Here is a 13,956-nt window from a genome sequence, read left to right as displayed (position 1 = left end):
GCGCCATGTTTATAATCCTCCATCATATTAAAAAAAAAAAAAAATCCACCCAGCATGAGACACGGCGTCTCTCGCACCCCAAAGCCAGGGAGGCAGACACAGAAATATCCACAGGGCTGTAAATTCACCCCCCCTCCCGCACACACACCCCTCCTCCCCAGACTTAAAAGTCTCTCTCACCTTGTGCTGCTGGCGCTGCTTCTGCTGCTGCAGGGGGGGAGAAGTTAAGCCAGGGGAAACTTTTCAATCCCTTCCCCAGGCCGCTGCTGCCTCCTCCTTCCACATATTTTTCCCCTCAGAGTTTTATTGTGTCTGAATTTTCTCTCTCTCTCTCTCTCCTCTTCTGTCTGTCCACAGTTCAGGTTTCTGGGGTAAACAGGGTTTAGGATGGTGCTAGGGATATTTGGGAGAAGGAGAACTCTAGTGGTCTCTGCTGGAGTTGCTGTTTGTTTCTTTTATTATTTTTTTTAATAATACATCTGAAACGGATCTTTAACTATTTATTATGTATGTATTTTGTCATAGTCTTAGGTCTGGACCCTCTCTTGTTGCAGAGGGAAAATATGGTGATTATTCGGCCTTGATACATGAAAATTTCTCCTGTCATGAAGTCTGACTTGGAGAAATGACAGATAATGTTTTTGAAAGTAGACTCTCACCTTGAGCAACAGAAAGTAAAACACAGAGAATCAGCGGTCTGTCTCAGAGCTGTCAATACATCCTCAGCTGCAGATCACAGAAGAATCATTTAAATTGGAAGAGACCTTTTGATCACTGAGTCCAACTGCTAGCCACACTTGCACTACAGGGGAAGGAAATACATATTAATACAAAATACATAACTTGATAGGAACATATATATAGATGTACATATGTATGTATGTAAGTAGCAAGAAAACATAAATTTTCTGTTTTTTTAATGGACTGCGAGATAAATATTAATAAATGTCTATGGAAATATATCCTAAAGTTTCTGAAATTCTTCAGGAATTATTAAAGGGGTAAGTAACACTTCACAATTAATTAACTTGACTAGAATTTTACTTTTATTAAAATAAACTGTAAGCTTAGTTCTATAAACACTTATGCATGTAAAAAATTTAATCACATGAGTAGTCATTAATATTACTGAAATAGTAGAAGGAAATGGTAGTGCTAATGTTGAAAAAGAAGCATCCATTGTGCCTGGTCGGTAAAAAATTAAACAGTTTGCACACTGAAAAGTGGAAGTTTCTCCAGCATGTCCAGTAAATAAGATTTCTAGTAGTGTCTAAACCCAGTTTCTTTGAGACTGCTGCATCAGGACATTACATCCACTTCTAAAATAAAATGCAAATAATGGTTAGTTGCACAGCTTTTATAAAGTCTTACTTCTATTATGCATTTAAATATGAAAGAATATTTTACATTATCTAAAATAAATAGGAAAGAAAGTGCTGGTAATCTGCTCTCAAAGAGTGCTTGAGGCATTGGGCAGATACCCAATAGTAGCACTATAATTTATTAACTGCATTATATTGCTTGTATTTATAAAAAGCAAATGAAATTTACTAGATTTTTTTTACATAAAAAGGAATTTACCATCAGTATAATTATAAATTACCTTATGTTAAGCATGTATTTGTGATGTTTGGCTGTGATGTCATTAAGGCATGTCATTTTCAAAAGAAGTTTGATAGAAATATGTGCCAAGTTTCCATGGGATATTAGTGGCTTGCCTGTCCTAGCTTTCTTTGAAACCTTCTCTGTTCAAATTGCATCTGGGCTATATTTATCTACAGGGGGGGAAAAGAAGAATTTGGGGTCATTACAGTTTCTGCTGTTTCTACCATGCAGTCAAGCCAACAGCTCTGCTCAAACTGACATGGTTAAGGTGCACTGATTTTTGCATCCAGAATCAGAGGACAAACATAGCCAGCAGTCACATAACCATTTTTACTTCTTCACCCCAAACCTGGGTTGGCTGGGGGGATTTGCCATAACTCCAAAACAAAGCTCCAAAGCCAGTCTCAGCTTCTCTAGTGAAAGATTTATTGCTCTGACACAGTGCCTTCTCCTTACCTATGTAAATATTTATTTAAGGCAGAAGTTCAGCTATCTTCAGTATAAAGAGGTTTTAGCCTCTTATCTCTCCCAGGACCCATAGAGAGCTGTCAAATAAATACTTAGGCCACAGTTTCACCACCATGAAAGCACATGGAGGGTGGAAGCCTTACGGCTTGCCTACTGCACAGGTTTTTTTACCTGGAGTCTACCACTTGCCAGCAGTCTCCTGTACTTAACATATTTATAAAGGCTAGTCTGGACCACCTCCAAATATTTGTTTCAGGACACAAATATTTGATTTTAGAAAGAACAAGGTATCCTAAAGCAAACATGTAGGGAGTGTCTGCAACCATAGCCACGTTACCTTCTCTGAGCTGGAGGGCAATGAATTAGATCCAGTGTACAAAGACAGGCATAGAGCTTATAGATGGGTGTTCACGGGCCTGCTTTTGGGGTGTTTTGATATCCTCATTAGGCTCCCTGAGCGGCTGTTTGCATTATATAGCCTTTAGGGTGCACATTGAAGGAATAAAAGGAAGCATTTTTGTCTGGTTTTGACTTATTTTTATGTGTGTTGTGAAGACTTTTTAATGCTCGTCAGTGCAGAGCTTTGAAGCCCGGCTCCCGTGTTTACCCTCAGCAGCTGGGTGTCTAACCGGAGCCCTGCGGCGGCTCCCTCCCGGCCATTCACTTTCACTGGAGCGGGGGCCGGGAGCGCCGAGCCCGGCAGACAATGGGAAGGAAATCCCCCTCCCCCAGCCCCGGCCGCGGCGGGTTTCCTCATCGGCACGGGGAAATGTTTGTTCCAACAAGAAGCGGGCTCGGGGCCGCCGGCAGCCCCCCTCCCCGGGGCGGGGGGCGGTGCGAGGCCGCAGGGCCGCGCTTCCTCCCGCCCGGCCGGGAAGGGCCCGGGCAAGGGCGAGCCGGAGCCGCGGCTCCGGGGCAGGACCGGCACCTCCCGGGCTGCAGTGGCTCGCCTGGGGAAAGGATTTGCCGCTCCGAAAGGTTCATGGTGGGGGTTCGAGACGCCTGCTTGCTTACGTGGTTGCGGGGAGAGAAAACGCACCACTGCGTCAGTGTTAGAAAGAGAACATGATAAAGTTACTTCCTTCCGAGCAGAAAGTACTTGCCATAGGAATACGTCGGTCTGCATTTGTGCTCTGTGCTTTTGCCGGCAGTGCTGCACCGGTGTGTAAACAGGAGATTTGTAGGCACCTCTTCCCTTGGAAAGGGACTTGGAGGAGGGAGAAGAAGCTGAATGAACAAGAAGCACAGAATTAGCATAATCCAGACCAAGAATATAACCTACTGCCATGAGTTAAAGGGGATGCCAGGCAGGTTCATGGGAAAGAAGTCCTTTACAGGTTGTAGACACACAAACCATGACTTGGGAAATCCCGGAGCTGATCATGGTTGGAGGCTGGGACACGAATACCCTCTGTCCTGCTGTTATATGTTCCCCCAGGTATGTCCTCTACATTTTCCAGGCATGAGAAGAACAACACTGCCAAGTGTCAAGCAGACTGGTATATATGCCTCATGTTCCTTTTAAATGCTGCTCTTCCCATCCTCCTTTTCAAAAGATCATTCTATTTTCAGTTCTAATACTGGAGAACACAATCCCGTGTGTATATGGCTTTTTATTCTTTTCACGATCTGCTGCCATTCTCTCACTTCAGTGGTACAGCCATCAAACCTGTAGGTGAAGAAGTACAGCAGTGCTGGTGGGTTCCAGGTACTGGGCTTGGTATAATGAAATCATCCATTGAATGCTGCCCTTAGGAGAACGGGGGGTGTTGTGTCCTCTCCATCTCAGCACTTGTGCTAGGCTAATGAATGCACATCCCTGCCTTCTCCAGGACTTTTTACCATCTTTCTGGCTGAACCAAACCCACCCACTATAAGCTCAAGTCTTTATCTGGTTTTGTAAGATAGCTGTCTTGCTGGTGATGCCAACCCACTTCACTGTGTACTCCACTCCCAGCTGCACTAAAACAAAAATGATTTGAATGTGTTTTCTGGGAGGCAGGTCTGCTGTGTTGTGATCACAGAAGTATTAATGCAGAAAATTAGTGTAAATTTTTCATCAGAATGAAGTTTAGCAACACGGTTTTCTTTGCAGTAAAAATCTCAGCAAGGCATTTAATTTAGGAAGCTGGGGGAGGGGAACAAAGACTTAATAACAACAACAAGCTCAGGAAATCCATGGAGCTGAAAACAGTTGGAGGATGGGAGAGTCTTAAGGAGAAGGTTATGCTCTTCCTTTTTACCCCAGGCATTGTAAAGAAAATACCAGGCTCAAGAGTGGGACACAGAGGAGAGAACCCCCAATTTCTGCTGCTCCATGAAGCTGTCTAAGGAATGAGTTCAAGTTACCCAGAGATGCTGTCATTGCAAATGACATGATGAGAATTGAAATAGACCCTACAGCAGCCAAGATCCTTCCTTCCATTTCAGCTTCCCTCTCCTTGCTGTGTCCCTAGCCATGCACACCTGGCTGTGCAGTGCAGGCTACCCACAGTGCTCACAGGAGCTTGTACAGGCAGAACTTCTAAAGACATTCTGGGGTGTTTGTGGAAAACAGTACATTGTGGGGAGGTGGATCTTTGATCTGATACCCTATGGCCAGTACTCGTGTGTGTGAGTTCCTTGTGGATATAGCTGGTAATAAAAAAAATCCACTCAGAGCTAAGTCTAGCAAGTATAGATGTAGACTAAGATACAAAAATGCACCTTTTTTAATTCAGTGTGTTGTCTCTTTACATTTTCATGCACAACTGGGAATAGAGGTTTATCCTAAAAATTTTACCTGTGAGTAAACTGACATATGTTTATGACATATGACATGACATGTGTTTACCACCAGCATTATGGTTCATGAAAAGTGTATGCCTGATTCAGCACAGAGTCTGCCAAAGGAAACGTAGCTCCATATTTTTTAACTAATTCTAAACAACAGAGCAAGAATTTGCACCAGTTGCATACTTTCTGGAAAAAACCCTTTAATGCTAGTTTTCAAATGTACATCAAATTTATCTCACATAGGTCTGTGTTGGTATAATATAGGAAATAATTTATATCTATATAGAACAATGCTCAAAACTTACATTTGATTTTAGACTGAAATAGCATCTATTTTTATTTTATGAGGATTCTGTGACTGGAGAAACATCATTTACCAGAAAACCTGGTGGAACTATGAGGAAACAAGTAGTACCTTTTGTTATTAAATAGCTACAGAACTAGAACTTTTATATACAATAAATACACAATGAATGCCATAATTTTGGGTAAATAATAATAATTACGCTGCACATCATATTAAATGCCAGCATAGAAAATAATAAGAGAAAAATCCTATATTTAAAGTAATGGGAGTCTATCCTTCCAAGGCAGGGGACATGCATGAATAAGGGAGGTGCATGTATTAGAAGCATGCAAAGATGTTCAAGTGCCTTTAAAAACAAGTTAGCTTGTGACAAGCCAGGTTTAACCTGTTTTGGTCCAGCACTGCCTTTTTGCTAATTAGTGCAGAAATACTCAGTCTCTGCCCTTTGTCAAAGCCTTCCATGTTCAAATGTGGCTTGTAAGCTCCAAGGTAGTGCTGGAACTGGGCTGGTTCCGTGCGTTCATGGGGCACTTCTCTGGGCTTAACAAGCCCTTCCAGCGTGCAGACTTCTGTCCCTGTATGGAGCAGAGGCATCCAGGTGTTTCTGAAAGAAAGAACGTGTTACCATTAGTACTTAACTGAAGCTATTTGATTACCAGTTGTGGCTCTGCTTTTTCCCAAGCTCCAATTTCCAGGAATATACTCTTTTGCATAGCATTAGCTCCAGTCTCACTCTGTTTATTTTTGCAGTTGTGATGCTACACAAAAGAGGCAGGATTGTTTCTGGAGCAGAGCTCTTGCATCAAACACGTTGCCTGAGCTGAAGATCCTTACCAGACTGAAGCTGGCCTGGCATGAAGCCATCTTCCTGTGCTTGGAGCTTTGATGTGTCCCGATATCATCTGCAGCTTGACTACACCTCTTGGTGGTATCACTGATTGGCTGTACAAGGATGGGCTTAATTAATAGCAACATTTGTGTCAGTTTTGAACCATTATGCTCAAGATGAAAGCTAATAGGAACAAAAAAAAAAAAAAATCCACATCTGTCATACTATATTTCAGATACCTTATTTGAAAGCTTTTATATTATCCAAAGTTAAAGATGATATGTTGGATAAGATATAATAGTTTAGATATAAATAGATAGATAGAATAGTTTAGATATAAATAGATAATAGATACAAAAATAATTTTTGTTGCATTCTGTAAAGAATCACATGCTTAAAATCAATTGCAATATTCAAGTCTAATTGTCCTTTCACTACCAGCCTTCTTACAATGATGAAATTGGAAGAGAATGTCATGACAAGTTAAGCAAAGGGGAACTTACACAGTGAGACTGATTGAAATTATTGGAGTTGAAAAGAGTACTGGGAAAAACAGATTGTGTATTACTTGATCTTACATGTCATGTAAAATATGTATTATGTATAATTCACAAGTAATAGATTTAATTTACATATTTATCTATTTACCTATTTATCTTAGTTAATAGCTGCATTATGTTCAGCATATGGCAATGTAATCACTTAAAGATTTCTCATTAAAAAACAAAAAAATATTAACACCCTGTTAACTTTAGTAAGAATAATGTGGGAGTTTGAAATATCTTGTAAATTTACCAGGCATACTAATCAAAAGCTATGGTTAGCTAGTAGCTAATTACAGGGTACCCTAATAAGGGTAACTAATTACAGTTACCATTGAAATAGTAACTAAATATGCTGCACTGCTGAACTTAAAAAGTTCACCTTATTTCCTTGATCCTGAATAAAAAAAACCAAAGGGAATCAGATTTTGACATCCTGTACATGTTTGTCACTCAGAGCAATCTTGGTAATACATTTTCTGTCCAATACCTGCACTTAATAAATTTTTTAACATGGAGATATAAATCCACATATTTTATTTCTAGTATTTGCATGCTTTATAGCCTCTTCTCAGTGCTGGACTAGTTCTAATTTTGTTCATTTTTTAACATAAAAGGAAAGATTTATCATCCCCATGTTTCAATTCTTAACTATCGGTCATGCTACTTTTCATCTCAGTAATTTATGTGAATGTTTTCCATTCTGGGTGACAACTATATTGCATTCACTTTGGAAATGCTGTTGCTTTTTAATGGTTTAGCACAAATCCAAGGTGTTGGGACAGACATACAGACATGGTTTTCCTTCTTTCTCCCATAACTTTCCAGAGAACTAGGGATCCTGCCCAAGTGCCCATTCAATATGAGTTGTATTTATTTTCTTTTCTATTTTTAAGAAAAAAAACCCCAAAACCCACTGCATATAGTTGCTTATGCATTACATAAGATCAAGCTAAATGTGATGTGTGGCTAGAATTTTAGAGTTCAAGCAATTTCTGTATGATTAAAAAAAAAAAAAGCATAGTGTTAATACTGGAATCTGTGGGTGAAATAAGCAGAAATTTTGTGAAATACCAAAAATAGAAAGAATTGTACTTAGAAAATGAATCAACAGAACTGATGTTACATAATCACTCTTATATTTAAAACTATTTTTCTGATATTGTTCAGAAAAGCTGCAAACTGGCAGGTGTGCATATAGTAGAGAACAACACAAGTCTCTGCTGATAAAAACTCAGGAAGCTGCAAGGAATTTACAAAAAAAATTCAAAGGGGATGCTGTAATAAAAATCAAGCAGGAAAGCATTGTAATAATTTCTTATAATACTATTATTGCAAAAGGAATTGAATTTCCAGATGGATTCTCTATTTGAAAAGGGGGCAGACTTCCCCCCCATCTTCTTAGTTTGTGTACTGCATTTTGGAGTTAAAACTCATAGTGCTTGATGATATAAAAACAGGACAAATCAATTCACACAAAAGTCCATGTTTGAATTCTTACCCTGCACTAATTTTTGTCTGTAAGAAAATTTTGCAGAGGTTTTAAATGAAACACTGTATCAATTCATTTGCAAGGAAGGTGACCACTTAAAAAGTTATATTTGCTTTCAGCTGCTGAGCTGTGAGCATATGAGAACGTAGTACACCATGCATATGGGGAGTAAGGAAGATAATATGTGTCTTCTTGGAATCAAAGGACTCATGATTACTCTCAGGTGATCAAAAATATTAGGAAAGGCAAAAAAAGGAATGAACTCAAAACTAAAACACAAATATTTTTTTTAAAAAGACTGAAGATTTGGGCTGAACCGTCTCAAAATATTTTATGTGCATGTAGGGATTCCTGAAGAGACAAATCCTTTTTGTGAAGTTGTAAGCACTGTCCAGTGTGTATGAACAATATGTTCAAGCAAGGACTATAAGAATAAAATCTTTCTCCTAGGAATTTAGTGACTAGGAATGAACTCCAAATCTCCCTGTGGTAGCAGTATGGTTGTTGGTCACGTTAGTGTTTGGGAATCCTGGCGTGAAGTGTTCCAAATTTGTATCCTCTTTTATGTTTTACTGGTTAGTAAGGGCACCTAGATGACAGGTGACACTGGTGCTAGCAGTGAACTCCTCTTGCCTTTTCATTACCACAGTGAAGTTGTTCAGGTCCCCAATGTTAGAAAATATAGAACAGACTAATGCACACTATATTAAAACATGATGTCCATAGGGAAAAAATGATAAACTACAAAACCCTCACAGAACACTAACTGAATTTTTAAACGGTGTTATTTACAAGTGTTTTCATTCAGTGCCATGGAACTGCCAGGCTGAGGGGGCGTGGGGAGGTATGAACTATTTGTAAGGAATTAACTTCCCATGAAGTAATAGTGGCAGTTTTGTTGGAATGTCTTCATGGAAACTAAGGAGGCATTCCTTCGGAGGACTGGAGTCTTGATTATTTTTTGCCTCAGTTATTAGATTTACATGGCACAATGAAGACTGACAAAATTCTGTTCTTGAGTTCTAGCAGAACTTTCCTGTGAGTGTTTAAGTCAAACCTGAACTCATATATAATTGTACTATCTTTTTCTAGGAATACCTGTTCAAATATGAAACTGAAAAATATAAAAAAGTCTTTAAAATTTGCAGGCTCATTGTTAAAAGTGTTAACAAAGAGATGTCTCCGAGCTTTCTCACAGATGGCCTCTTCTTAAAAATAAAAAATAAAGAGATTGTTCTTCCTTAGACAAACAAAGAATAAAGACCAGAGTTGAATGTAAGACGTGTAGTTTAGTGACTCTGAAAGGAACCAGTAGCATGTTGGATAATTAGTTGAACATGAACTTGTGTAGTTAATGAAAGAATACTGTTGCAATAAATAAGGTAAAGTAGAATGGATTATAGGAGGTGTAAGGAGTTGAAGTCCAAACTAAACCCAAAAAGCCTTTGCTACATTTGAAGCAGTAGGTCTACAGTAAAGTTTTTACACAATTGACTTAAGGTTTAGATGGTGTATTTGGACATTGTTGTTGTACCTGAAACTTCAAAAAGAGGTAATAAAGACTAAAATGCCAGAATAAAATGACATTGTACAATTTTTTAGTAGAAGTTTGTGTTAGTATTTTGATCATAAGGAAAAACATTGCTGATGAATAAATGGATAAAATAATGTCCTGCACTGATATCTAGCCCTTGCAACAACCTACATAACATGCCTTACATTCAGATGGCTAAATTCTGTTACCTGCAGAATAGAGTGTTCTCATGTAAACAATCTGTTGGGAGTACTGTCTGGGTTGTAATGCCCTTAAATCTGGCTTGGCTTTTTTTTTTTTTTTTTTCTGTCTTCAAAAACCATGTTAACCATTTAACAGAATCTGTGACCATGTGCCAGTGCCTGTGCTTGGACCTTAGCCCTCCTTTGTTTATCACTACAGACATTGCTTCTTTATTATATTGCCTGCACACCCAAATTGATAGAAATGTATGTGAGTCCAGTTAATCTTAAGAAAAATTAATCTACGCAGACAACCCTAAAGGCAAAGCAGAATTCCAATAACTATTGCCCTAGACAAATAACTTTGTTGCTATTAATGTGAGCAAACTGTTTGCTGCAAGTCTAGCAAGCAGTGAGAGATTGATTGGAATGTGCATCCGTGGAAATACAGTTTACAATTACTAAAATTTAATGCATCAAGTCTAGTGCCTGTTAGTGTGTGAAAGACTTAAATTTGTTTACTCTAGTTTTCTTCATAATATACATTAAAAAATTTGAAAAGCTTAATTTTTCTGTACAGAAAGCCCATGATTTCCAAGCAATTAGGAACTTCTGTTTCTTAACTTTTTTAACTTGTCAAGACATGCACGAGTTAGCAAGCACAATAGTATCTTAATATTTGAGCATACACATACAACCTGTCTTAGTTAACAACATCAGAAATGTTGAAAATAAGTGTATAAAAATAAATTTTCTAAGTCAGAAAAGTTATTACAACCCTAAGCTCCTCATAGCCTTTGTTTTGAAAGAACACAATGTGAAAAATGGAAACTAAAAATGTAGGGCCTTTATTAATAGCAACAGCTGTCACGTATTCATTTTTGTCTCTCTCGGATATTAAAAATGGCTAAATAGAATTGATTAAACTTTGCTTTAGAGCTGTCCTGGGAAGGAAGTAGCTATGACAGATTTCATCCAACAAATTACATATTTTTTTAAATTGAGGCTTACAATAAAAATGCTTGGAGATCCTATACATACAGCATTCCTTCTGTGATGCTATGAAATAGAGAGGGGATAGTGGAGCTCTACTGCCATTTGTCATTGTAGAGCCATAGAAAACATCTGCAGTGCAGAAGACTATTGCTCAGCTTGCCTGTGGTTTGCAGGGCCATATGTGCAAATCATTTAATTCAACAATAGAACACAGATCATACTGATTATTTCTGTTACACAGTTTATTTTAAAAAAAAATTATTCTAATTTTCAGATAGTCTAAATATTAATTGTGCTAGCATTTGGAAAGCACACTATAAGCAAATTTCACTGGAATCTTGGAAGGGGCATTGGGGAATCAAAAAGGGATCTGGTCCCCAACATCTTTTTCTAAACACATCAGTAGTAGTGTATGCATCTCTAATCTGTTAAGGCCATGAAGCTGTAGCACTTAGATATCCAAATAGAGGTATATGTTTAAAAAAATCACTTTTTTTTGGCAATGAACAAATGTCAAATCATGGTGCATTGGTAAAGAGACACAGAACATCCAGGCTACCATTCCCTTTTAAAATACTTACTGAGAATCATTTGAAAATATGTAGAATTTTGACTGTGCTTTATAGACTATAGTAAGCATTCCAGCAATGCCAGAATTTCTAAGTATAACTCAGAGACCAAAAAAAAAAAGAAAAATCATGACTGATTTCTTGTTCTTTCATATTTCCACTGCATCTGTACAGTCAGACCCCTGTTAGGCCACACTTTACATCTCTAAATTCAAAGGTAATTTAAAGCCCTCTTGAAATCAAGAAAATTTAGCTTGAATGATGCCTTTAGAGCTGTTCCATTTCTTCTGTTTACATTGAAATCTAGCGAAATAATCTCATAGATTTGGAGGCTGTTTTTGCAGGCATGAATACAAAAGAGAAATAGGAGCTCACTTTTAATATTTTACAAAAGGGATTTAGCAAGGCAGAACAGGAAACTCCATTCTTTCTAGCAACTTAATAAATCAGTCTCATGCTACTAAGTTTCCGAGTTTACTGAAGGTCTCACTTGCAAACGAGCTGGGCTCTGCTTTTTCCCTGGGAAATTTTTGTAAATGCTAAGGTCAATGTGAGAGGAAATAAACTCTGTGATATAGGAAGAGCCCAATCTGAATTCCAGTGAAACTGCATGGAGAGAGTCTTCTGCCTTACACAACAGGAAAGAAGTCACCAGTCACATGCATCGCTTAGAGAGCCCATGATGCGTCAAACTGGAGAGTGATTCTTAAAGGAGAAAACAAGCACAAGCCCCTGTATCTGGGGGCAGCAATATCCATTTTCTGTCTCCTGTGAGGGCAGGAAGGACCTGAGACCCTGCTCAGCTGAGCAACTGCACAGTCAACAGAGACACCAGGGAAAAGAGAGGCCAGGAGAGAAATGGGGGTTTTTAACCAACCTTGTCGTCTTGCTTATGTTCCATCATTTTATCTCTTTTTCTTACCACTTTCAATGTTGCTTAAGGGAGCACTGACTGTTTGTATTCCATCAGAGAGAAGAACTTGTGTGGGCTTCAAGGGAGGAAGGAAGACACTGGAGGCACAGACCTTCATGTCTGAGTGAATTGCTCAGGAGGGGCATAAACATTATACTGGTGTGGTCTTGGTTGAATCTACACTTTCAAATCTTAGAAACATTTCTCTGCAACTGGGTCGGTATTTTCTAAGATTTTTCTTCTCTGTGTATTTTGTAAGTGATCAAAAGCTTGAAGGGGGAGGAGGGAAGCCTTTGCACAAAACACTCAGCCCTGTATATTTGTGCGAAATGTAAAATAGATGCCTGGCAGGCAAACAGAGAGTACATACTGCCACAGTAAACTGGTGCTTGCTTTCAAACCACTGCTTTCTACTTCACTGCACATAAATAAGATCCTCCTAGCCTCTTTCCTTGAGTTTGACAAGAAGAAAATCACAAAACTTCCATGCAAGAACAGCTAAAAGCAAAGTAAGAAAGAACATCTTGGAGAAAAAGGGCAGATGGGGCTCACTGCCAGAGCGTTGGACCCTAAAGCACTGGTGCTCCTGGTTTGTGTGGATAAGATACCATCTCATTGCCAACTTCAAATATGTATAACTGTGACCAGGTCTGCACTGTTTGCTCTGTCCTGGTAAGGCACTGCAAATAGAAAAGTGACCTGATTATGCTGCCTGTGAATGGCTGCATGCTGTTCTATCAGAAGGAGGGATTTTGTCATTTTGAGGTAATGTGGGTGTAACCCCATGGGGAAGATCAGCTCCACACAGCCACTCAATCTCACTCATTCACTCACTCACTCACTCACTCACTCACTCACTCACTCACTCACTCACTCACTCAGCCCCAGTGGGAAGGAGGAGAGCATTGGAAGGGTAAAAGTGAGAAAAGATAAAATATAAAAACAATTTAATAGGCAAAGCCAAAGCTTCACACTCAAGCAGAGCAAAATAAGGAATTCATTCACTACTTCCATGGGCAGGCGGGTGTCAGCCATCTACAGGAAAGCAGGACTCCCTCATACATAACAGTGACTTGGAAAGACAAACAGCATCACTCCAAGTATGCTCTTCATTCCTTCTTTCCCCAGCTGACCATGACTCCCCATGGTGTGGGATACCCCTCAGCCAGGTGGGGTCAGCTCTCTGTCCCCTTCCAGCATCTTGTGCAGCCCCAGCCCTCACTGCCAGGGTGGGGTTGGAAGCAGAGAAAACCTTGTCTCTGTGAAAGAACTGCTGAGCAATAGCTTAAACATCCCTGTGTTACCAGCACAGTTTTGGTCACAAATCCAAAGCAGCGCCCAACAGGCTGCTATGAAGAAAGTTAACTTCATCCCAGCCAAAGCCAGTACACAAGATAAAGTTACTGCAATTCATCATATGCCTCAAATCCATTGAGAAGGGTGTTCAGTAGCTTCTTCCTAAATGGAATATCTACCATAACTATTGGACACAAGTGCTTCTCTAATCTCTGCATAAAGTTCAGTGTTGACTCCTCCATATGTACAGATGCTCAGTCCAGGACTGGATTGCTAACCAAGGGAAGCAGGTTCTCATGATGTCCTCCATATGCAGGTATTTTGAGCAAATTCTTTAAAAAATCACTTTTAAAAAATGTGTTTCAGAGGTTGGTTCTATTTGTTGCTACTCAGGACACAGTCATAATTTTCTTTTTCAGCCACTATTTTATTTGGGAGCATGATGCTG

At 39.2% G+C, this 13,956-nt stretch overlaps 1 protein-coding gene and 2 long non-coding RNA genes across 5 annotated transcripts in view; 1 reads left to right on the top strand and 2 right to left on the bottom strand.

The window, feature by feature from the left end:
- ZMYND11 (zinc finger MYND-type containing 11) overlaps nt 1-407 on the bottom strand; it is a 104,926-nt gene extending 104,519 nt beyond the window's left edge. For 2 of the 3 annotated variants that reach the window (XM_064387829.1, XM_064388218.1), the window contains exon 1: nt 181-407. The gene's annotated coding sequence lies outside the window, so the exon portion shown is untranslated. The remainder of the gene's footprint in view (nt 1-180) is intronic. The other variant, XM_064388079.1, reaches the window with a different exon arrangement.
- Nucleotides 408-2,969: 2,562 nt separating this feature from the next.
- On the top strand, nt 2,970-7,514 carry LOC135279980 (uncharacterized). Its single transcript, XR_010347115.1, has 2 exons — nt 2,970-3,511; nt 5,906-7,514. It is a non-coding gene; the product is annotated as an uncharacterized LOC135279980 (long non-coding RNA).
- LOC135280016 (uncharacterized) lies at nt 5,606-12,289 on the bottom strand. The gene is made up of 3 exons (XR_010347124.1): nt 12,177-12,289; nt 5,990-6,167; nt 5,606-5,759 (listed from the first exon to the last, which is right to left on the bottom strand). It is a non-coding gene; the product is annotated as an uncharacterized LOC135280016 (long non-coding RNA).
- Nucleotides 12,290-13,956: the final 1,667 nt, after the last annotated feature.

The sequence above is a fragment of the Passer domesticus genome, chromosome 1 (genome assembly GCF_036417665.1).
Source record: "Passer domesticus isolate bPasDom1 chromosome 1, bPasDom1.hap1, whole genome shotgun sequence".
Taxonomy (NCBI): Eukaryota; Metazoa; Chordata; class Aves; order Passeriformes; family Passeridae; genus Passer; species Passer domesticus.
The sequence above is the reverse complement of the archived record's forward strand: the minus strand, read 5'-3'. Positions and strand labels throughout refer to the sequence as shown.